Source organism: Anomaloglossus baeobatrachus, chromosome 5, assembly GCF_048569485.1.
Source record: "Anomaloglossus baeobatrachus isolate aAnoBae1 chromosome 5, aAnoBae1.hap1, whole genome shotgun sequence".
NCBI classification, from domain to species: Eukaryota; Metazoa; Chordata; class Amphibia; order Anura; family Aromobatidae; genus Anomaloglossus; species Anomaloglossus baeobatrachus.
In genome coordinates this window covers 31,171,008-31,195,654 of record NC_134357.1, presented here as the reverse complement: position 1 = coordinate 31,195,654, position 24,647 = coordinate 31,171,008, and the positions used below count along the sequence as shown (strand labels likewise).

Below are 24,647 nucleotides of genomic sequence, written 5' to 3'. Positions count from 1 at the left end.
TTGTGTACTTTTCTGCAGGCAGATGCAGATTTGGCGCAGAAAATTTCTGCAGCAAATACTCAGCGTGCGCACATAGCCTTAAGCTATGTTCACACATTGCTTTTTTGCTGTTTTTTTTTCTGCAGCAAAACCTGCTACCTTGGCAACAAAAAAGCAGCTTCCAAAAAATTGTTTTGCTGCATTTTTTTTTGCTTTGTTTTCGGTGAGTAATTTGTCTACTGTACATGTCTAAATAAAGTTAGTTTCATTCACCACCAAAGCAGCAAAAATTGAGTAAAAAAGCAGCAAAAATTGAGCAAAAAAAAAAAAAAAAAAAAAGTAAAAAAGCTGCTAAAAATGAGTAAAAAAGCAAAAATTGCATGACTTTCAATGGTGAAAAATGCAGCAAAAACGGCGAAAGAATTGACAAAATTCTTCTTTCAAAAAAGCGACAGGAAAAAAAAAACAAGTGTGTGCAGATTTCTGAAATCTCATAGGCTTTGCTGGTTTTGTAAAAAATAGCTTTTAAATTTCCATAAAGCTCAAAAAAACAAACAAAATACAACGTGTGACCATAGGCCAACACAACAGCCATTCATCTGCAAAACTGCTACTGATCATAATGGAAACAGCCTGCAATAAGAAGCGATTGTGCACAGAAACATTAGAAAAGCCACAGCATGTCCGCTGTATGTGAATTCCGCCTTCAGGTTTTGATAAGCACCTGGTGGGGAAAAAAAAAATAAAAAAGTGCCTGGTGCTTATTGGAAGTGGATCCTGTGGGAATTTGGCACAGATCTAAAAGGCTGCAAAAAGTTCCAAAACTATTAGAAAACTTTTCCAAAACAACTTTGCAGAAGTAAAAACTTCACAAAGAGGAAGCGTTTCCTGAAGCGGAAAAACACGCTGTTTTTGACTGCTGAAAAAAATCTGGACCGATTCTGCACCAGGAGCCCCCGCTGCCGCCCCTATATATATATATATTTATGTGACATTCTGCACCAGGAGCCCCCGCTGCTGCCCCTAAACATACGTGACATTCTGCACCAGGAGCCCCCGCTGCTGCCCCTAAACATACGTGACATTCTGCACCAGGAGCCCCTGCTGCCGCCCCTATACATACATGACATTCTGCACCAGGAGCCCCCGCTGCCGCCCATATACATACATGACATTCTGCACCAGGAGCCCCCGCTGCCGCCCCTATACATACGGGACATTCTGCACCAGGAGCCCCCGCTGCCGCCCCTATACATACGTGACATTCTGCACCAGGAGCCCCTGCTGCCGCCCCTATACATACATGACATTCTGCACCAGGAGCCCCCGCTGCCGCCCATATACATACATGACATTCTGCACCAGGAGCCCCCGCTGCCGCCCCTATACATACGTGACATTCTGCACCAGGAGCCCCTGCTGCCGCCCCTATACATACATGACATTCTGCACCAGGAGCCCCCACTGCCGCCCCTAAACATATGTGACATTCTGCACCAGGAGCCCCCGCTGCCACCCCTAAACATATGTGACATGCTGCACCAGGAGCCCCCGCTGCCGCCCCTAAACATATGTGACATTCTGCACTAGGAGCCCCCGCTGCCGCCCCTAAACATATGTGACATTCTGCACCAGGAGCCCCCGCTGCCGCCCCTAAACATATGTGACATTGTGCACCAGGAGCCCCCGCTGCCGCCCCTATACATACGGGACATTCTGCACCAGGAGCCCCCGCTGCCGCCCCTATACATACGTGACATTCTGCACCAGGAGCCCCCGCTGCCGCCCCTAAACATATGTGACATTCTGCACCAGGAGCCCCCGCTGCCGCCCCTATACATACGGGACATGCTGCACCAGGAGCCCCCGCTGCCGCCCCTATACATACGGGACATTCTGCACCAGGAGCCCCCGCTGCCGCCCCTATACATACATGACATTCTGCACCAGGAGCCCCCGCTGCCGCCCCTAAACATATGTGACATTCTGCACCAGGAGCCCCCGCTGCCGCCCCTATACATACGGGACATGCTGCACCAGGAGCCCCCGCTGCCGCCCCTATACATACATGACATTCTGCACCAGGAGCCCCCGCTGCCGCCCCTATACATACGGGACATTCTGCACCAGGAGCCCCCGCTGCCGCCCCTATACATACGGGACATTCTGCACCAGGAGCCCCCGCTGCCGCCCCTATACATACGGGACATTCTGCACCAGGAGCCCCCGCTGCCGCCCCTATACATAAGGGACATTCTGCACCAGGAGCCCCCGCTGCCGCCCCTATACATACGTGACATTCTGCACCAGGAGCCCCCGCTGCCGCCCCTATACATACGGGACATTCTGCACCAGGAGCCCCCGCTGCCGCCCCTATACATACATGACATTCTGCACCAGGAGCCCCCGCTGCCGCCCCTATACATACGGGACATGCTGCACCAGGAGCCCCCGCTGCCGCCCCTATACATACGTGACATTCTGCACCAGGAGCCCCCGCTGCCGCCCCTATACATACGTGACATTCTGCACCAGGAGCCCCCGCTGCCGCCCCTATACATACGGGACATGCTGCACCAGGAGCCCCCGCTGCCGCCCCTATACATACGGGACATTCTGCACCAGGAGCCCCCGCTGCCGCCCCTATACATACGGGACATTCTGCACCAGGAGCCCCCGCTGCCGCCCCTATACATAAGGGACATTCTGCACCAGGAGCCCCCGCTGCCGCCCCTATACATACGTGACATTCTGCACCAGGAGCCCCCGCTGCCGCCCCTATACATACGGGACATTCTGCACCAGGAGCCCCCGCTGCCGCCCCTATACATACGGGACATTCTGCACCAGGAGCCCCCGCTGCCGCCCCTATACATAAGGGACATTCTGCACCAGGAGCCCCCGCTGCCGCCCCTATACATACGTGACATTCTGCACCAGGAGCCCCCGCTGCCGCCCCTATACATACGGGACATTCTGCACCAGGAGCCCCCGCTGCCGCCCCTATACATACATGACATTCTGCACCAGGAGCCCCCGCTGCCGCCCCTATACATACGGGACATGCTGCACCAGGAGCCCCCGCTGCCGCCCCTATACATACGTGACATTCTGCACCAGGAGCCCCCGCTGCCGCCCCTATACATACGTGACATTCTGCACCAGGAGCCCCCGCTGCTGCCCCTATACATACGGGACATGCTGCACCAGGAGCCCCCGCTGCCGCCCCTATACATACGTGACATTCTGCACCAGGAGCCCCCGCTGCCGCCCCTATACATGCGTGACATTCTGCACCAGGAGCCCCCGCTGCCGCCCCTATACATAAGGGACATTCTGCACCAGGAGCCCCCGCTGCCGCCCCTATACATAAGGGACATTCTGCACCAGGAGCCCCCGCTGCCGCCCCTATACATACGTGACATTCTGCACCAGGAGCCCCCGCTGCCGCCCCTATACATACGGGACATTCTGCACCAGGAGCCCCCGCTGCCGCCCCTATACATACATGACATTCTGCACCAGGAGCCCCCGCTGCCGCCCCTATACATACGGGACATGCTGCACCAGGAGCCCCCGCTGCCGCCCCTATACATACGTGACATTCTGCACCAGGAGCCCCCGCTGCCGCCCCTATACATACGTGACATTCTGCACCAGGAGCCCCCGCTGCCGCCCCTATACATACGTGACATTCTGCACCAGGAGCCCCCGCTGCCGCCCCTATACATACGGGACATGCTGCACCAGGAGCCCCCGCTGCCGCCCCTATACATACGTGACATTCTGCACCAGGAGCCCCCGCTGCCGCCCCTATACATGCGTGACATTCTGCACCAGGAGCCCCCGCTGCCGCCCCTATACATAAGGGACATTCTGCACCAGGAGCCCCCGCTGCCGCCCCTATACATAAGGGACATTCTGCACCAGGAGCCCCCGCTGCCGCCCCTATACATACATGACATTCTGCACCAGGAGCCCCCGCTGCCGCCCCTATACATACGGGACATTCTGCACCAGGAGCCCCCGCTGCCGCCCCTATACATACGGGACATTCTGCACCAGGAGCCCCCGCTGCCGCCCCTATACATACGGGACATGCTGCAGCCAGTGACTGGCAAAGCTTTGTTGCAGGCACAATACGCTGCGCCCTATTATTTATTGTGCCGCAAGATCAAATAGAAAACCACATATGGAAATCCTGAATGAAAACAAAAGGCCGAGGAAAGCGGCAGCACTGATTAACCGCCTGCGTGCCGGAGCATTATACAGCGGGGCCGGAGCATTATACAGCGGGGCCGGAGCATTATACAGCGGGGCCGGAGCATTATACAGCGGGGCCGGAGCATTATACAGCGGGGCCGGAGCATTATACAGGGGCCGGAGCATTATACAGGGGCCGGAGCATTATACAGGGGCCGGAGCATTATACAGCGGGGCCGGAGCATTATACAGCGGGGCCGGAGCATTATACAGCGGGGCCGGAGCATTATACAGCGGGGCCGGGGCATTATACAGCGGGGCCGGAGCATTATACAGCGGGGCCGGAGCATTATACAGCGGGGCCGGAGCATTATACAGCGGGGCCGGGGCATTATACAGCGGGGCCGGAGCATTATACAGCGGGGCCGGAGCATTATACAGGGGCTGGGGGACGCGGCCACAGTCACTGCGAGATTGAAAATTAAGTTTTGTCACATCCCCAAAAAGTCACAACTCACAAGTCCTGCCCAGCAAAGGAGGGGGCAGGGAGCGCTACAAGCAGCAGCTGAGTCACATTACACCGCTCACCATGCATCACCCGCGGTATCACTGCAGCACAGCCAGGTAAGAGCTCAGCTCTCTGCTCCTCTCCTCTCCATGCTTTTGTGTTTGTTACTTTACATTGATTGGGTTATTTTGTTGCTTTTTTATGTCTTTTGCTTCTGACAATAATAAGTCCAGAAGCTGCGGAGTCCGGGGCTCGGGGAGGGGGGTGCTCGCTGCTCTCTGTCCTCCAATAACAGCGGAATAATACATCCTACATAGATTTCCTTACCTCTCTGGGAAATGTCAAATATTAGTATGTGGTTTTTTTTTCTTTTAATTACAAAAATACTCAGGCTGTGCACACTGCGGATTGTTACAAAACCTGAAAACTTTCCTGACTCAGGCAAAGTGAAGGAGAATCCTCAGTCTCCTGCACAGCTTGGATTGTCTCAGTGCAGATTTGGAGCAGGATGCCAATTCTTTCAGTTTTCGCTGCAGATTTCACCTGTGTTGATGAATGGGAAAAATATGCAGCAAAAAAAAAAAGAAATAAAAATGCAGGTTTTTGCCTTTGTGATTTTCCTGCCAAGATATGGAGAGATTTATGTGCCACATGCTTTATACACTTTTTGTTTTGTTTTTTTAACTTTTATATTTATAATGTGTGTGTGTGTGTGTGTGTGTAATATATAATATATATTATTGCAAATTTTATTTTTTTTTACTTTGTGATTTGTCATATGTATCCCTACAATGTATATATCTTTAGACATGTTGGTGCATATGACTTTTGGTTAAGAAATATCTCTATAATTCCCAAAATATTTACTGTAATGCTTATTATACATCCTGGTATTATTTGCTTGTTGTACACATATCATACAGGTAAACTCAGAAAATATTGCCGTGTGATTCTGGGGTAACGGTACCCGTTGCACAAGCACTATATTATTTATACAGAGTGTGTGTGTGTGTGTGTGTGTGTGTGTGTGTGTGTGTATAGAGATATATCATATTTCTCTCTCATGAGGGATAAAATCCATAGATGGAGTTAATGTGGTGTTTCATACAGGTTTGACATTGCGCATATTATTTATATATATATAATTATAAAAATGTCTATGGATTTTATCTGTGTGTGTGTGTATATATATATATATTATAGGAAATTTCTCACCCACACATACTGAACTTGTAGACAGTATCCCTTACTGTTTAGGTAATTCCCAATCTCCGCATAAAAAAACAAACACAGGGTGTAAACATACCCTAAGGCTACGTTCCTTCCCACTATGGGCTTTTGATGAGTTTTGGTAATGATTAAAGGGAATCTGTCACCAGATTTTTGTTACCACATCCAAGACAGAGATCCTGATTCCAGCGATGTGTCACTTAGGGCCGTTTCAGATCAGCGGTATTCTGCCGCACTCGCAGATCCGGCACAAGGGCAGTACAGTACTTTGCAGTTCTCAGACAGTGCGGCAAGCCCCGGTCACATGCTGTCACATTTTCCGGTCACATGACCCTATGTGCCCGGATCTTGCCAGTGAACTGTAAAGTACTGTACTGCCCTTATGCCGGATCTGCGAGGGCGGCAGAATACCGCTGATCTGAAACGGCCCTTACTGAGCTGTTTGCTGTCATTCTGGTAAAATCAGTGTTTTCTCTGCTGCAGATCTAGCAGTTAGGCCTTGGTTCCACCTGCGCATAGCTTCTGATGTGAGAGCATCGGAAGTGATATGCTAAATACTCTCTGCTGCAAGTGTCAGCCGAGGGCCATATGACTGTGATGTGATCTTGTGATCGGGTCACAGCTGTGGAGGAGAGGGGGGGAGCACTTTCTCCCTCTCCTCCGCTGTCTGTCTCTGCGTACTGTCACTGCAGTTGGATGACATGTGAATGCAGTGCAATGTTTCACACGCACCCATAGACTTGTATGGGGGTGCGTGAGCCGAGACTCGCTGCCAAACACATCATATTGCGATTCATTTCTCAGGCTGATATGGCAGGAGAAATCAATCGCACATGGACGCTGCCCCATAGTGTTGCACTGGTGCGAGTGCAATCTGATGTTTTATTGGAATGCACTTGTCCGTACAAAACACACGTGGAGCTGAGGCCTTAAAATCCATTCCATGTGTCCCAATGGGGGTGTTGCAGATGCACAGTGTGTGCACGAGCCGCAGATACCTTCCCGTGATTAGTTTTTGGCGTTCTGTATTTTCACTGCATGAAAAACGCAGTGTCTTCCAGTTCCAGCAAAGCCGAGTGTCATTAGCTTAATCCATCGGATTGTCCCGTGTGACCCCGGTCTTGTGCTTTGCAGTTTGTGCCCAATAGGATCGCTAATACGATCGTTCTCTGCCCATGCAGTATCATGTTATCCGTAACCAATAATGCTTTTTGCTCCGCCCCTTTTCTCATTGATTGCCGCCCTGGTGAGAGCAGCCGATAATCCGGCATTGGTGTTCTAAGAACGTTCATTCCCCAATTATTGTCTTGCCTAAATGGACCATCATGCAGTGGATTTTCAGTACTTTTGCCCTCGGACCATTGATATTCAATGAGGGAGAGCAGATGGTCAGCTTTTTGTTTTTTTTCTTCTCATCTAGATTCTGGATGAGCAAAAAGTCGCAGCATGCTGTGATTGTGTGCGAGAGCAGTGTCACTCGCACCCATACAAGTTTATGGGTGCGAGTGAAACATTGGACTGCACACGGGTGACACCGGAGTGCAGTGCGATAATTGCATGAGCTGATAATAGAAGAGATTAATCCCTCCATCTCCTCTGCAGCTGTGATTTGATCACTGTATAATAACATTCGGATCACACTGGCTGCAGAGCGGGAGCCGAGGGTCATTGGCATATCGCACCGGATGCCATACGCTCGTGTGAATCCAGCCTTAGTCCTCCGTTGGACACCATAGCTTTATCCCTTATGCAAAAAACCCTCCGTCATCAATGTTGTCTAGTTTCATTAACGTTTGGTCAGTGAGTTAGATTTTACCATCAGGTACATTAGTTGTTGTCGGATGGAAAAAACAACCGGCGTCTCCTGTCAAAGTCCATGAAAAAGAGGCAACAAATGAATGGATGCTCTGTTTTGCTTTTTTTGTTTTTTTTAGTCCCCCCAACAGACCCATAGACCTGAATTGGGGAGTTTGATTCTAGAAGGGGCACTTTGCACACTACGACATCGCAGGTGCGATGTCGGTGGGGTCAAATCGAAAGTGACGCACATCCGGCGTCGCTGTCGACATCGCAGTATGTGAATCCTTTTACATACGATTAACGAGCGCAAAAGCGTCATTATCGTATGATCGGTGTAGGGTCCGACATTTCCATAATTTCGCAGCAGCGACGGTACGATGTTGTTCCTCGTTCCAGCAGGTGTACCGCCCCGCGGGCTCGGCTGCGACCACCGAGCCACTCTGATCCGTGCTCGTACTGCGGGTGGTGGCTCGAGCCTCTCACGGACCCGGGGGTCACGTCGCTCTGCAAGGGAGTTGGCGCTACACGCGGTGACTTGGGTGAGGTTTGGTTTGGGATGTTAGTTAGTGACACCACCCACGGGTTGTGATTGTAGACACCACCGCTGCGGTGACGGTATGGGGGGGCTCCCGGGAGTGGTGTAATGGTGCAGCTAGGTGTTGACCCCTCCATGGGTAGGGGGTGTTGGGCCCGGTAGGCGAGGGCCAGGGTGCAGGGTGAAGTGTTGCGGTGCAGTGCGGTGCGGTGCCTGATGGCACTGGTGTACTCACTCTGACACAAGACACTGGAGTCTCTGGTAAACCAAACGGAGTGATGAACGGGGCCTGCAGCCGGCTGCAGCTTCTCCCAGAATAGGTTGGTGGTTTCCGCCTTTCTCCTGCACCTCTGTGTGTAAATGTTTGACTCCTATGCCTAGACACCGGTAGTCCGCTCCCCGACTTGTATATGCCGTAGGAGCCCGTTTGCCCGCAGACGCTGGCCCTTTGGGTCTCTATGCCTTGGCTGTATGGTTGGGCTGTTGTCTTCTAACGGGACTTGTGTGGGATATGTCCTTAAGTCCAGCCCGCAATCAGTTGATTCGACTCGGCCCTGTTGATTCAGGGCTTTGTACTGGTCGGAGTACCCTGCCTGGTTCTCCGGTATCCAGTTGGCTCCCCGGTTCGGTTCCGGCGGGCCATTACCCTGTCCCGGTCCCTTACGGTTCCACCGGTCGTCTTCCCGGTCTCCTGCAGGCGGCCACCACTGTCTGCCTCCTTGCCAATGGTGACTGGGCCCCGACCCAGCCACCTGGTAGTCTCTTGGCAGTCTGGACATAGGACTGCCCGTGAACTTGTCTGCTCTACACCTCCTCCAGACTACTCTCTTCTAGAGCTTGAACTTGACTACTTGTTTTCCCGCCTCCAGGCCTGTGAACTCCTTGGTGGGCGGAGCCAACTGCCTGGCTCCACCCCCCCTGGTGTGGACATCAAACCTGGAGGGTGGTGACAAGGCTTTTAGTTTGACTGGTGTTACCTAATCGGGAGGGGGGTGTGGTGTTGTGTGTGACTATCTGGGACGACCCGACTAGTCCGGGGCGTCACACAGGCAGCACACATCGCTGTGTGTGAAGCCGTAGGAGCGAGGAACATCTCCTTACCTGCGTCCACCGGCTATGCAGAAGGAAGGAGGTGGGCGGGATGTTTACATCCTGTTCATCTCCGCTCCTATTGGCCGCCTGCCGTGTGACGCCGCACGACCCGCCCCCTTAGGAAGGATGCGGTTCGACGGCCAGTGCGACATCGCAGGGCAGGTAAGTGCATGTGAAGCTGCCGTAGCGATAATGTTCGCTACGGCAGCAATCACAAGGATATCGCTGCTACGACGGGGGCGGGGACTATCGCGCTCGGCATCGCAGCATCGGCTTGCGATGTCGTAGTGTGCAAAGTATCCCTTAGTCAATCACTCCTCTATCTTTTTCTGTGAACCCCCTCAGTCTGCAAGGATACACAGACAGATCCACAAACTGTAGTAGGTACGAGCTCTATCCATGAAATCTACAGATGGGGATTTTCTCGTCCGAGTTCTTCTTACATCTTAGGCTAGGTTCACATTTCCGTTGTTTTTCATCAGTTACATGCATTTCTTGACGCTTGTGACTGATTCGTTGTACAACGGATGACAAGAATAAGAATTCATTTTCGGACTCCGTTGTAAAACGTGAGAGAGAGAACGATCGGCTGATCACCCGGCCGCCGGCTTTTGAGAGCGAACAGATCTCCCGGCGGCCGGCTAATGAGAGCGATCAGCCGATCGCTCTCATTAGCCGTCCACCGGGTGATCAGCCGATCGCTCACAGCAGTCGGCCGCCGGGTGATCAGCCGATCGCTCACAGCAGTCGGCCGCCGGGTGATCAGCCGATCGCTCACAGCAGTCGGCCGCCGGGTGATCAGCCGATCGCTCACAGCAGTCGGCCGCCGGGTGATCAGCCGATCGCTCACAGCAGTCGGCCGCCGGGTGATCAGCTAATCGTTCGGCCGCCGAGAGAGAGCATGCGCAGCGGAATCAAAAGGATTCCGATGCTCAAAAAACGCTACATGCTGCGTTGCTGCCGCCCGACGGTCAGTCGTTCCACGACTGATCAGTCAGGTGGAGGATGCAACGTAGCGTCATCAGTCACAATCCGCCGCTCATACAAGTCTATGGGAGCAACGGAATCCTCCAAATGGATTCCGTTGTTTACCAAAGCCGCGGATTGTGACTAATACAAATTGCCGGAAATGTGAACCTAGCCTTAAGGAGACCAGTAACGCTCGTTTCCTGATTTTGTTTGACTTGCTAAGGCCTCCTTCACACATCCATGCAAAAAACAACACCTAAGGGTAGGCCATCAATATAAAAGTAGTGGACAACCTCTTTTAAGAGATTGGCCACTATTTATTTTTGAGAAGGCCTATCCCTAAAGTATGGCTGACAGTATTGGATCGGTGTCACAGTGACACCTTTCACCACCACCAATCGGCTGTTATTGGCAACAGCAGAAAGTTCTCGGATGCAACTGAGGCTCCCATAGGGTCGTCGCCTGGCCGCGGTTCTTCTGCTGGCTCTTTACTAGGCAATGTCCCACTAGCCAGATTCCTACTCCACACTGATGAGGGGCAAATACCTCGAAACGGCTGTCTGTGGATGGATACCATGTTTGGCATAGGTGGTCTCCTTGACTGGAGACTGCCCTTCCCGTGGTTGTTCCTTCCCGGTGAAAGACCTGGCTAGTTTCCTGCCAGCGTTGAGAAACATGTGATGGTGTCTCCGCAGGCCTTCTTGATTTGAATATTTCCCAGGGGTCATTGCTCTAGAATCACTGCGTTGAGAAACACGTGATGGTGTCTCCGCAGTGGTGGATGTTGATCTCCCTAAGGTCAACCATCCTTGCTCACATATCCCTAAAGTATGACTGACAGTATTGGATCGGTGTCACAGTGACACCTTTCACCACCACCAATCGGCTGTTATTGGCAACAGCAGAAAGTTCTCGGATAAAACTGAGGCTCCCATAGGGTCGTCGCCTGGCCGCGGTTCTTCTGCTGGGTCGCCGCGGTGGCCTTACCCGGTTCCGTGACCCTGGGGGTCAATAAAAGGCTGGGGATGGGGACAATGGGGGTAGTTATTTGTGACACCACCCATGGTGTGCAGCCAAGGTTAGCCGCCGCTGCGGGATCGCTTCTCTCTTCTGGGGCAAAGGACTATGCAGCTCAGTTGGTACAGCTCTCCACAGGCAGAGCTATGCCCCAGGGAGAATGGTGGTGATAGTAGTCTCTGTTCAGGGGCGCGATGCTAGAAGCACTGTCATGAAAAGGGACGACGCAGCTGGTGCAGTTCAAGGTCTTTACTTGGTAGAAGCACATCGCCCTTGGAGCACTGGGCTACGCTGTGATGGGCCTCAGCCGATCCCGGAAACTTCGGAGGTCGAGGCCAGTGTTCCCTTCTGTGCGTCACCTTTCGACGGTTTCCCTCCACCCCCAGCTCCTGGGCCGTGGAACGGGTCACAGGTGACTTCTGCACTCCCTGTGAACTCTGGGATCCCTCTTCTTTCCTAAGAACCCAGGTCGAGCCTTCAGCTCCCGACCACGGGCCCCGATCTGTCCGAGTCTTTGCTTCCTAGCTTGTCTGCTCCTGAGTGCGACCTCACGCGTACAGTATCCGGTGCTGACTGGCTTGTATGTAAAATGGTTCCTAACTTACCCTGTGGTTTCTCCCACCTCCCGGGTTCCTGACTAGTGGGCATAAAGTCCCATACCTCGTGAAGGCCACTCCAGCACCTACCCTAGCCTGGTCCCAGTGGCTGAACTCCCGTGTTTGTGTTGGTTGAGTGTGATGGTGGTTGTTACTGGTAACGACCTCCTCCATATCTGTGATGAATACTGCACCTTAAGTGAGGTGCAGTACCCTATGGTGCCTGAAGCCGCAGGGGCGCCACACAACCAGAACACAGCAGCTCTATCACTTCTATAGTGGTCATGACCGGGTACTCTACATCCTCCCCCTTATTCCAATGAACTCCCACTAATAGGTTGGATCTGCCATATCCGGACACGGCCTTTATTCTTTTGCTTCGTTCCGGCAGTATTGAAGAACGTCCGGTAATAGCTGATTGTTTGGGGTAATGGGTGTCCGACATTGATGGCCTATCCAAAGGATAACATACCGTAATTAGTGCCCAACCCCTTTAGCCCATGGGGGGATATGGAATGGCCCTTAATACATTGGAATTGCCTTTCTGTAAAAGTATGGAGGTAAGTAGCATTATAAATATATAGTAGAGTGAGATTTATGGCTCACTTTAAAAAATGGGAGGTCAAGAAGGGTTAAAACCCACCAATAAATAAGAGGAACTTGACACTCCAAAATGTTTGTTAGGAATTTATTATACAGGTAGTACAAAAAAAATAACGTTTCAACCCCTATATATGGGTCTTCATCAGACACAATAGGTACCTATACATCACAACAGTCCGATTTATTTATTTATTTTTTAAATATATATATTTTTTTCATTTAGGCTGTGTGACCACGACCAGGGTTCACAAGCTTTTGGATGTAGAGTGTTTTCACTGCATCCAAAATGCTGCGTTGTACAGAACAAGCACAGTGGATGGATTTCTAGAAATCTCCTGCCCACTGTGCATACACAACCCACAGCGAAAACTGACCTGCAGTGCGGCTTCCCGAGCTGCAGCATGTCAATTTATTGCTGCAGAGATGCAAGTGTTCACCTCAGGGCGAACAGAGAGAGACCGCAGCGCCCCTGAACCCTGATTGTGGGCATAGGAGCTGCGGTCTCCTGCGGAGAGGACATGCTGCGTCCAGGACGTATCCGGACAAGGGCACATACCCTTAAAGGGAACCTGTCGCCAGATTTGGCGACTATCAGCTGCAGCCACCACCGCTGAGCTCTTATATACAGCATTCTAACGTACTTTATATAAGAGCCCAGGCCGCGCTGTATAACATAAAAATCACTTTATAATACTCACCTAAGGGGTTGGTCCAGTCCCATGGATGTCACTGCTCTTTGGTGTGGTGCCTCTTCTTCACTGCAACGATTGCCGTCCTCCTTCTACCCAGCCCAGTGTGGATGACGCGACCTACGTCATGCACACTAGCCGGGATTGCGGTCTGGCACATGCGCACTTCTCTCTACCCTGCTGAGGACAGAGCAAAATACTGTAATGCACAGGCAAAAGGAAAGGGTAAAGACCACCTGTGCATGCGCACTACAATACTTTGATCTGCCCTGAGCCGGGCACAGAGAAGTGCGCCTGCGCAGAACTTCAGTGCCACCTAGAGTGCAAGATGTAGAATGAGTCATCCACACTGGGCTGGGAAGAAGTACGGCGATCGCTGCAGAGAGGAGGCACCAGACCGGAGAGCAGTGACACCCATCGGACCAGACCGCCCCCTAGGTATTATAAAAGTGATTTTTACTTTATACACAGTGGCCTGTGCTCTGATATACAGTTTATATACAGCTCATGTGACGCACCAGGGCTATGGGGTACTTGGTCCCCTCAGGCCGTATATGTACTGGGATGCTGTGTCACGGTTGTGTAACGGCCGATGCCCGATTCTGTGACCCTGGGGACGCTTTTTAAATGGGATTTATCTACAGGGGAGATGAAAGAGTTTGTATAGTGACGCCATTTGCGGGTTACGGTTATGGGGATGGAACCGCCGCTGCACAGTCTGTTACCTCTGGAACTGATGGTGGTGGCAGCCTGGATGGTAGGCTCTCCGCAAGTAGGGTCGGGCCCCAGGGAGTGAATGGTGTGATCCGTCGCAGAAAGAAGGGATACCACACGATGGGGATGCAGTGCAACTTCTGTTTTTACTCACGGTGATGTTGAGTTCAGGCACTGAGGATGGCTGGTTCAGACCTCTGGTCCCTTTTGTCCCAGTGCTGGTGTGGTGACCTGGTAGTCTCTTTCCCCGACACCTCTCACTGGTTGGTGGGACCCCATAGCTTGGAGCATCTGTGGGTCCTCTACTGTCTGTTGGCAGTCTCTCGTCCGTACGGCAGGCAGTGCGAACCCTGTAGGGTCGATGTTCGGTTCCGGTCCCTGGCTTAATCTTTACTGCTGGTGCCCCTGGATTCTTGGGTCAGTGAGGTCCTTGAAGGTCCCCTCACTGTGCAGGTGTTTGTCAGGTTGCCTGAAGCTGTCCCCTAACCTAGGGCCCTGTGCCCCGCCAGTGCTCTGGTTCCAGGGGTACCTGGCTGTACCCTCACTGGCAACCACTCTCCTACGCCACCTCGGTCACTGCTACACGACCCCGTCTGGAGACACGTCCGTCCCCTTCAACTGCCACTACCGGACTCTCCGTCTTTCTGTCTGTCCCCTCCCACCGTTGTCGTCTGTGGACTGGACTGGTTCCACCTCTAGTTGGCCATCCTTTGGGTCCCAGACTAGTCAGTCATCCCTAATGGGGAGTGGGAAACTGGGGATGTTATGTGATTTGGTGGCACCGGCACTGAGCTTCCAGGTCCCTGGGGGTAGGCCCTGCATCTTTGTCAGGATGCAGTACCTAGTAGTAGATGGGTTTAGGGGTGCCACACTCATAGTCGCTAAATCTGGTGACAGGTTCCCTTTAAAGGCATATCCTGTCCAAGAATCTATTGTCTGATGAAGACCCAAATATAGGGGTCAAAATGTTGTCATTTTTTTTTTTTTTTTTTAATTTCCTATATAATAAATTCCTTACCATTTTGGAGTGCCAAGTTTTTCTTTTATATATAAACTAGCTGTACTACCCGGCTTCGCCCGGGTTAATAACTGCTGTTAACAAAATAGAATGTATTAACAAAAATGTATTCTGCACACAAAAACCACAAAACAAATAGATATAAATGTAATTATGTTTGTCTCCCCCTCTGTATCTCTCTCTCTCTTTGTCTGTCTCATTCCCTGTCTGTCTCGTTCCCTGTCTGTCTCGTTCCCTGTCTGTCTCGTTCCCTGTCTGTCTCGTTCCCTGTCTGTCTCGTTCCCTGTCTGTCTCGTTCCCTGTCTGTCTCGTTCCCTGTCTGTCTCGTTCCCTGTCTGTCTCGTTCCCTGTCTGTCTCGTTCCCTGTCTGTCTCGTTCCCTGTCTGTCTCGTTCCCTCTCGTTCCCTCTCGTTCCCTCTCGTTCCCTCTCGTTCCCTCTCGTTCCCTCTCGTTCCGTCTCGTTCCGTCTCGTTCCGTCTCGTTCCGTCTCGTTCCGTCTCGTTCCCTCTCGTTCCGTCTCGTTCCGTCTCGTTCCGTCTCGTTCCCTCTCGTTCCCTCTCGTTCCGTCTCGTTCCCTCTCGTTCCCTCTCGTTCCGTCTCGTTCCCTCTCGTTCCCTCTCGTTCCCTCTCGTTCCCTCTCGTTCCCTCTCGTTCCCTCTCGTTCCCTCTCGTTCCCTCTCGTTCCCTCTCGTTCCCTCTCGTTCCCTCTCGTTCCCTCTCGTTCCCTCTCGTTCCCTCTCGTTCCCTCTCGTTCCCTCTCGTTCCCTCTCGTTCCCTCTCGTTCCCTCTCGTTCCCTCTCGTTCCCTCTCGTTCCCTCTCGTTCCCTCTCGTTCCGTCTCGTTCCCTCTCGTTCCCTCTCGTTCCCTCTCGTTCCGTCTCGTTCCGTCTCGTTCCGTCTCGTTCCGTCTCGTTCCGTCTCGTTCCGTCTCGTTCCGTCTCGTTCCCTCTCGTTCCCTCTCGTTCCGTCTCGTTCCGTCTCGTTCCGTCTCGTTCCGTCTCGTTCCGTCTCGTTCCCTCTCGTTCCGTCTCGTTCCCTCTCGTTCCCTCTCGTTCCGTCTCGTTCCCTGTCTGTCTCGTTCCGTCTCTTTGTCTGTGTCTGTCTCTTTACCTGTCTCGTTCCGTCTTTGTCTGTGTCTGTCTCTTTACCTGTCTCGTTCCGTCTTTGTCTGTGTCTGTCTCTTTACCTGTCTCGTTCCGTCTTTGTCTGTGTCTGTCTCTTTACCTGTCTCGTTCCGTCTTTGTCTGTGTCTGTCTTTTTGTGTCCGCCTCTTTCCCTGGCTGCATTGTGACATGCCGACATTCCATATAAGGGCGTGGCAGCGCATTCTTCTGAAGTTCTGGCTGCACTGTGGCTCCCAGCTCCATTCACTTTAATGGAGGCAGGTTTTTTGGCGAATAACTGTAAAGCGCGGGGTTAAAATTTCCCCTCAAAACATAGCCTATGACGCTCTCGGGGTCCAGATGTGTGAGTGTGCAAAATTTTGTGGCTGTAGCTGCGACGGTGCAGATGCCAATCCCGGACACACACACACACACACACACACACACACACCTTTATATATTAGCTATATAGTCATCTGTGACTATCTACATCACCAAATCACTTTAAATATGACTTTTTTTATTTTTTAAATTATTATTTCAAAATTTGTGCAACTTTTTGTATTTATGTGCATAAGAGCCCATATATTACAACCTGTGATTGTGTTCTCTCTATCCCAGCATGAATATTATTCCTATGGGAGACTTGTCACCAGCCCAACTGGATTATTTCTGGAGTCTATTCCTTTTAATGTATTCCCCATCTTTCCGTGTCACGTGGGGGCCTCACGATATCCTGGATGCTTATATTCTGGGATCGGTTCCATGGGAAGTTTTATTATTAACCCTCGGGGGCTAAAAATCTCCATGCCCCCCCCCCCCCAACCCCCACGTCGTATGATGGACACACAGGTGCAAGGCTCTTTATATAGGACATGGCTGGCTCTGGTAACCCAATATGCCGTTTCCATTGAACGACACCAAGCGGAGACATTGAGAAGTGCGTACAATGTATACACTTATTGAATAGAATATTTATATAATGTGTCACACGAAGAATGAAGCTTTCTCTGCTGAAACCTAAACACTCCTCCGAGCTTTTGCTGCTCATTATCCCGTCTCGGGTCTATACTTTCCCGGCATTGTTTCGCCCTTTGTTCTGGTAACGTCTGAAGTTTCTGTGGTTTCACGTCGCAGCCCTGGAGCTTTTTGGGAGGAAATAACAGGATAGAGAACAAACCGAGTGCAGTATAGGGAAACACCCACTGTAACATATAACAACAACTCAAATAGAGAAGAATGGCGATAAAACCCAATTACCGTAATTAAAACTGAATTTTATTTAGAATATATAATATTAAAATTATTAAAAAAAACAAGAAGTCCATATATAGGGATGGCTACTACAACGTTTTTATAGTATAATATTCAAGCAATTAGTGATGCCAAATTATTTACAAGGTAACATAAGGGGGAAAGGAAGGATATGGTAACAGTAAAATGGAAAAAAAATATTTTTAAGATATAATGCACAGTACATAACTTAATATGCCAGTGCTAATCAATGTATACAAGTTCTAATACAATAAGTATTCCTCAACCAATGTCCCATGATGAAGAGGTGAAACGCGCGTTGGGGGCCAGGGAGGCTTTATATCACAATTTTGACGAATTAGTACTATTAATGGTTGCCTTTCAGAACCGTGTGGATATAAAGTGCTGGCCAAAAGTATTGGCACCCCTGCAATTCTGTCAGAGAATACTCAGTTTCTTCCTGAACATGATTACAAACACAAATTCTTATCTTCATTTATTTTGCTTGCCATGAAAAAAACACAAAAGAGAATGAAACAAAAATAAAATCATTGATCATTTCACACAAAACTCCAAAAATGGGCCAGACAAAAGTATTGTCACCCTTAGCCTAATACTTGGTTGCACAACCTTTAGTCAAAATAACTGCGCACAACCGCTTCCGGTAACCATCAATGAGTTTCTTACAATGCTCTGCTGGAATTTTAGACCATTCTTCTTTGGCAAACTGCTCCAGGTCCCTGAGATTTGAAGGGGGCCTTCTCCAAACTGCCATTGTGAGATCTCTCCACAGGTGTTCTATGGGGTTCAGGTCTGGACTCATTGCTGGCCACTTTAGTAGTCTCCAGTGCTTTCTCTCAAACCATTTTCTAGTGCTTTTTGAAGTGTGTTTTGGGTCATTGTCCTGCTGGAAGACCCATGACCTCTGAGAGAGACCCAGCTTTCTCACACTGGGCCTTACATTATGCTGCAAAATTTGTTGGTAGTCTTCAGACTTCATAATGCCATGCACACGGTCAAGCAGTCTAGTGCCAGAGGCAGCAAAGCAACCCCAAAACATCAGGGAACCTCTGCCATGTTTGACTGTAGGGACCCTGTTCTTTTTTTCTTTGAATGCCTCTTTATTTTCCCTGTAAACTCTATGTTGATGGCTTTTCCCAAAAAGCTCTACTTTTTGTCTCATCTGACCACAGAACATTCTTCCAAAACGTTTTAGGCTTTCTCAGGTAGGTTTTGGCAAACTCCAGCCTGGTTAGTTTATGTCTCGGGGTAAGAAGTGGGGTCTTCCTGGGTATCCTACCATACAGTCCCTTTTCATTCAGACGCCGACGGATAGTATGGGTTGACACTGTTGTACCCTCGGACTGCAGGGCAGCTTGAACTTGTTTGGATGTTAGGGGGGCTTTACACGTTGCGACATCGCTACCGATATATCATCGTGGTCACATCGTTAGTGACGCACATCCGGCGCCGTTAGCGACATTGCAACGTGTAAATCCTAAGTGCGACGGTGAATGAGCACAGAAGCGTAAAAAAATCGCTGATCTGTGTAACGTCGTTCATTTCCATAATGTTGCTACATCAGGAGATACGATGTTTGTCGTTCCTGCAGCACCACATATCGCTGTGTGTGAAGCTGCAGGAACGACAAACCTCTCCTTACCTGCGTCCACCAGCATTGCGGAAGGAAGGAGGTGGGCGGGATCTTACATCCCGCTCACCTCCGCCCCTCCGTTTCTATTGGGCGGCCACTTAGTGACGTCGCTGTGACGCCGAACGCACCTCCCTCTTGAAGGAGGGATTGTTTGGCGGTCATAGCGATGTAGCTGAGCAGGTATGTGCGTGTGACGCTGCCGTAGCGACAATGTTCGCTACGGCAGCAATCACAAGATATCGCATGTACGATGGGGGCCGGTGCTATCGCGCTGGACATCGCTAGCAAATGCTAGCGATGTCGCAACGTGTAAAGTACCCTTAGGGCTGCTTCTCACTTGCGAGTTTCTCGCAGTAGAGCAATGCGAGAAAAACTTGTATTGGAATCGGACACATGTTAGTGAATGATTCAGCTCTCATCTGCGTTTTTTTTCTCAGTCCAAATCGGACTGAGAAAAAAATCGCAGCATGCTGCTTTTTTGCGAGTTTCTCGCACCATTTGTCCCAATGATTTCCTATGGAAGGGGATTAAAAGTAGGATCACACACGCGCACCAGCGTTCACATTTGCGAGTGTGGCAGTAACTTCGCTCATTAAATATTCAACAGATGAATGTGACATCACATTCCCAAAGGTAAATTAAATGACACATGTGTAATAGCTTTTATATAATTAAGATGTTGCATGAAACTAGCATCGCAAACGCGACACACACGCGAGCAAAACGCATCGCACTTGCGTTGCACTCGCACCTAACGTGAACTAAAATCAGCCGAGTTTTTTTCAGCCCAGTCGGACCGATTTTACTCGCATAGATGTGTTTCCAGCCTTAGTCGAGGTTCTTTATCCACCATCCGCACAATCTTGCGTTGAAATCTCTCGGCAATTTTTCTTTTCCTTCCACATCTAGAGAGATTAGCCACAGTGCCATGGGATTTACACTTCTTGATGACACTGTGCACTGTAGACACAGGAACTTTCAGGTCTTTGGAGATGGACTTGTAGCCTTGAGATTGCTCATGCTTACTCACAATTTGGATTCTCAAGTCCTCAGACAGTTCTTTGGTCTTTCTTTTCTCCATGCTCAATGTGGTGCACACAAGGACACAGGACAGAGGTTGAGTCAACTTTAATCCATGTCACCTGCTGCAAGTGTGATTTAGTTATTGCCAGCACCTGTTAGGTGCCACAGGTAAGTTACAGGCGCTATTACTTACACAAATTAGAGGAGCATCACATGATTTTTCAAACAGTGCCAATACTTTTGTCCACCCCCTTTTTTATGTTTGGTGTGGAATTATATCCAATTTGACTTTATGACAATTTTTTTTTTCCACTGAAGACAAATTAAATGAAGATAATAATACCAAAGCATTTGTGATTTCAATCATTTTCAAAAATAAACTGAGTATTATCTGACAGAATTGCAGGGGTGCCAATACCTTTGGCCAGCACTGTATGGATGGATATTGGTACTGGTTATGCACATGAGTTGGTTGAGGGTTACTTATTTTATTATTATTATTATTATTAATAATAATAATAATAATATTATTTATTATTCATTGATTAGAACTGGCAAAATGTTACCCTCTATGTACTGTGCATTATATCTAATATATATATATATATATATTTTTTTTTTTCATTTTACCAAATTTTTCCTTTCCCCTTATGGTACCTTGTCAATAATTTGGCATCATTAATTGTATGAATATCATTAAACTATTACGTTGTGGTGTAGCCTTCCCTATATATGGACTTCTTGCTTTTTAATAATTTTAATATTGTTTTTATATATTCCACTACTAGGACAACCCCTTCTGATTCCACATGTTTCCCCCTAGTAAAATGAAAAAGCCTATACTCACCTCTGTGTGTGTGTGTGTGGTACGGTTCCAGCGGTGCCATAGGTCACGTGACGTCACATGAGCCTCGTGTCCAATCAGCACCGGTATCTGTCTCCCCGCCTTCAGACAGAGGAGCAATCAACAGGAAGTGAGCAACAGCCACAGCACTCACTTCCTGTTGATTCATTCGTTTGTCCGAAGGTGGGGAGACAGAAACCGAAACTGATTGGATGAGGGGCTCATGTGACAGCACAACTTCACGTGAGCCATGGCACCTCTGTAGAGGAGTATAGGCTTTTTTATTTTACCTCGGTGAAACATGGAATCAGAAGTGGGTTGTCCAAGTAGTGGACAAACCCTCTAACTGCCTCAGGTCCAAGGCTGTGTCTCCCCTGCTACCCCGATCTCTGGCTACAGTAGTATAGGAAATTGTTTTAAAGGGAACCTGTCGGGTGCAATATGCACCCAGAACCACGAGCAGTTCTTGGTGTATATTGCTAATCCCTGCCTAACTGTCCCTGTATGTAGTAGACAAAGAGTAATAGATAAAGAGATCTATAGAAAAAAAATTGTAAAGATCCTTTATGATATGCTAATGAGCTCAGGGACTAGTCCTAAGGGCGTTAGTTCCTGCGCTCATTCTGCCCTCTTAGCATGTTAGTGCGCCTATAGGGACGTGCTAACATGCTATTCAATGACCCCTGTCTAGAGTCCTCATCAGCGGTGACACTCGTACCTGTGCCCGCTGTCACTGCCTCAGATGCCGGGCTTAGGGTCGGTGCACATGATCAGAAGTCACTGCACTATGCACGCTATGAAGCCGTGTGTACACGTCCCAACTTCAGAGAGGTCTACTGCGCATGACCGGAAGTGCTGGGGACTTCTGATCATGCACATTGACTCTAAACATGGTGTCTGAGTCAGTGACAGCGGACACAGGTACACGCATCACTGCCAATAATGACACAGGGCATTGAATAGCATGGTAGTACACCCCTGTGGGTGTGCTAACATGCTAAGAGGGCGGAATGAGCACAGGAACTAACGCCCTTGGGACTAGTCCTCGCGCTCATTAGCATATCCTAAAGGATCTTTACAAATACTTTTTCTAAAGATCTCTTTATCTATCCTAGTGTATATGGGATGGTTAGGCAGGGATTAGCAATATGCACCCAGAACTGCTCGTGGTACTAGGTGCATATGTGACCCCCTGGACTAGCCAGGTAGTCACAGACAGGCCCTTGCACAAACACCAGTCCCCTAAAAAGGTAACAGCAACCTAAAAACCCTGAGTCTCCCCTCTCAGGCTTTGATGTACACACCCGCGGGCGGAGCCAGGCGGTTGCCACGCCCACCGAGGAGTTTGGATAGCCTAAGGCGGGAAAAGCAAGTAGATGAAGTTAGGGAGGAGAGGAGAGTAGTAGAAAAGAGAGAACGTCTGTTGGGAATCTGGGTCGTAGCCCAGATACCCTGTGGCCAGGAGGCAGACGGTGGTTGCCGCTGCAGGAGCCGGGAAGACGGCTGGTGGAACCGTAAGGGACCGGGACAGGGTAGTGGCCCGCTGCTACTGAACTGGGGAACCAACTGGAAACCGGAGCACCAGGAGGGGTACTCAGACCCAGAACGAGGCCCAGAAACCACTGGACCGAGTCAAATTCACTGATTGGGGTCTGGACCTTTTGGTTCTTTCCCACCCAAGTCCCGACTGAAGACAATAGCCCAACGAGGGGGATAGAAAGCCACCGCTCAGGCAGAGAGATCCCACAGGCCAGCGTCTGTGGGCAAACGGGCTCTCCCGACACACACACAGCCGGGAAGCGGACTCCCGTCGCGGAAGCGCAGGCAGTCAAAGTCTACAAAACAAGGTGCAGGAGAAAGGCGGGAGCCACCAAACCGGGTGGGGGACCAGACGCAGCCGGCTGCGAGCACCGACCACCATCTTTTTGGTTTACCAGAGACTCCGGTGTATCTGTCATAGTGAGTACAACAGTGACCTCGGGCTGCGCACCGCCCCGCATCGCACCAACATGCCCGCACCCCCACATCCTGACCTCAACAACCGGGCCCTGGGACCATCGACACCCCCCCCTCCTACCCACGCAGGGGCTAACACCTGGCTGCGCAACACCATCCCCGGGAGCCTAGTCAACGGCAGCGGTGGTGTCCACACTCGCCACGACCCGTGGGTGGCGTCATGAACTTAAACCCAAAACCGCGTCTCCGGCCGTGAACCTCCCTACCGAAACCCCTCACGTAGCGCCAGCCTCCCTTCATAGCGAGGTGACCCCCGGGTCCGGAGGCGCTCGAGCTACCCACGGATGAGCCCGGATCCGAGCGGCCGAGCCCCGGGGCAGTACATATATTGCACCTGAAAGGTTCCCTTTAAGCATTTCAATTTCTTTGGGGTTTGGAAGGTGACTGGACTATTGAAACATCATGATTCTTTTTTTGTTTGTTATGCTGATGTAGATTTGCGGGATTATTGTGGATTATTGTCCCGTTGCATCACCCAGTTTCGGCCAGGCATTAGCTTATGGATCTATGACCTCATTTTTGACTCCTAGAAATCATGATCAACTGATAGCAAAGTGCCCCGGTCCTATGGCTGCAAAACAGCCCAAACACCCACCCCCTCCACCATTGCGCATGCCAATTGATATGATGTGTTTGTGTTGAGATTTGTAGAGAATTCTAGTCCAACATCTCCACTTTTTTGGTCTCCGTTGTGCAAAGGACATTGTTCCCGAAGTCTTGGGATTTCTTTATCTGATGCTTTAGCTGTACTGCCATGTTCTTTTCAGAAAGACTCATAATCCCTTCAAACAACCCATACTTGTTTAGTCATTTGCTAATTTGACTGTCATGAGCCATGACCTTTTATCATGCTAACAACTAAGGCCTTTAGATTCTGAGCTGTAGCTCTTGGGCTTTTTGCAATTGGAGTATTGCACAATATGAATTTGCTGGGACGTCGTCTGTCTTGAATATTTTCCACTTGTGAATAATCTTACTCACTGAATGATGAAATACAAATTGTTTGGAAATGACGTTATAACTAAAGACGAACAATTTTCAGAGGGCAGAACAGCGCCATGTCTTTTCTCTTGGGACAATCCTCTGTTCCCCTCTTTGCTAACAATCTAGTTCCTCCGAAAAGAGAAGTTCTCACCACTCGTTGGTAAACGTGAGGCGCTAAACCAAGACTGGACCCCTCTCTCCAAAATTCCTATTGCAGCCTCGTTGTCCGCCACTATAGTTTGTCCTTTTATTTGGTTTATGTCACTAAAATGTTAGTTTTCTGCTTCTACAGATCGACGGAAATATTACTCTACTGTGTCAACTTCCATTGACGTCTTGTACATGCCATATATGATTACGAGCGCTCGGTCAGTACATTTCCTTGTGTTATATTATACTCCACCTTACGTCAGAGACCTAAAAATGGTAGAAAATCAAAATTGGAGAACATTTCCTCCATTATTCACATGGAAACCAATACTGAATGGACAAAGACTGTGTTGTTATGTTTTTGTTTTTTTTTTTTATTTTTTTGTTGTTTTTGTTTTGTTCTTTACAAAGTGTATTACGGGTATAAAAATGTGAATTTGGGCCAATTGTTTATAATCACATATAAATGAGGCTCTAATTATATGGGTTTGAATAGTAAAGCAGTGCTGTTCTGAGATCAGTCCGAAAAGAAACATGAGCCAACATGGGCAGCACTCATCTTGCCCCATTTGTGACGTGATCCTGCCTCACCAAGGGCACCCAAACTGAAAACCTTTTCTCTGAATTTTAATCAAAAATTGGGGTCTAGCAATTTTGAAAATTTAGA

General features: G+C 49.8%; 1 protein-coding gene across 1 annotated transcript in view; it reads left to right on the top strand.

Annotated features, from left to right (window-relative positions):
* Positions 1-4,594: 4,594 nt before the first annotated feature.
* The window catches only part of LOC142310738 (prominin-1-A-like), a 135,031-nt gene continuing 114,978 nt past the window's right edge, over positions 4,595-24,647 (top strand). Inside the window, exon 1 of the mRNA XM_075348370.1 lies at positions 4,595-4,806. The gene's annotated coding sequence lies outside the window, so the exon portion shown is untranslated. The remainder of the gene's footprint in view (positions 4,807-24,647) is intronic.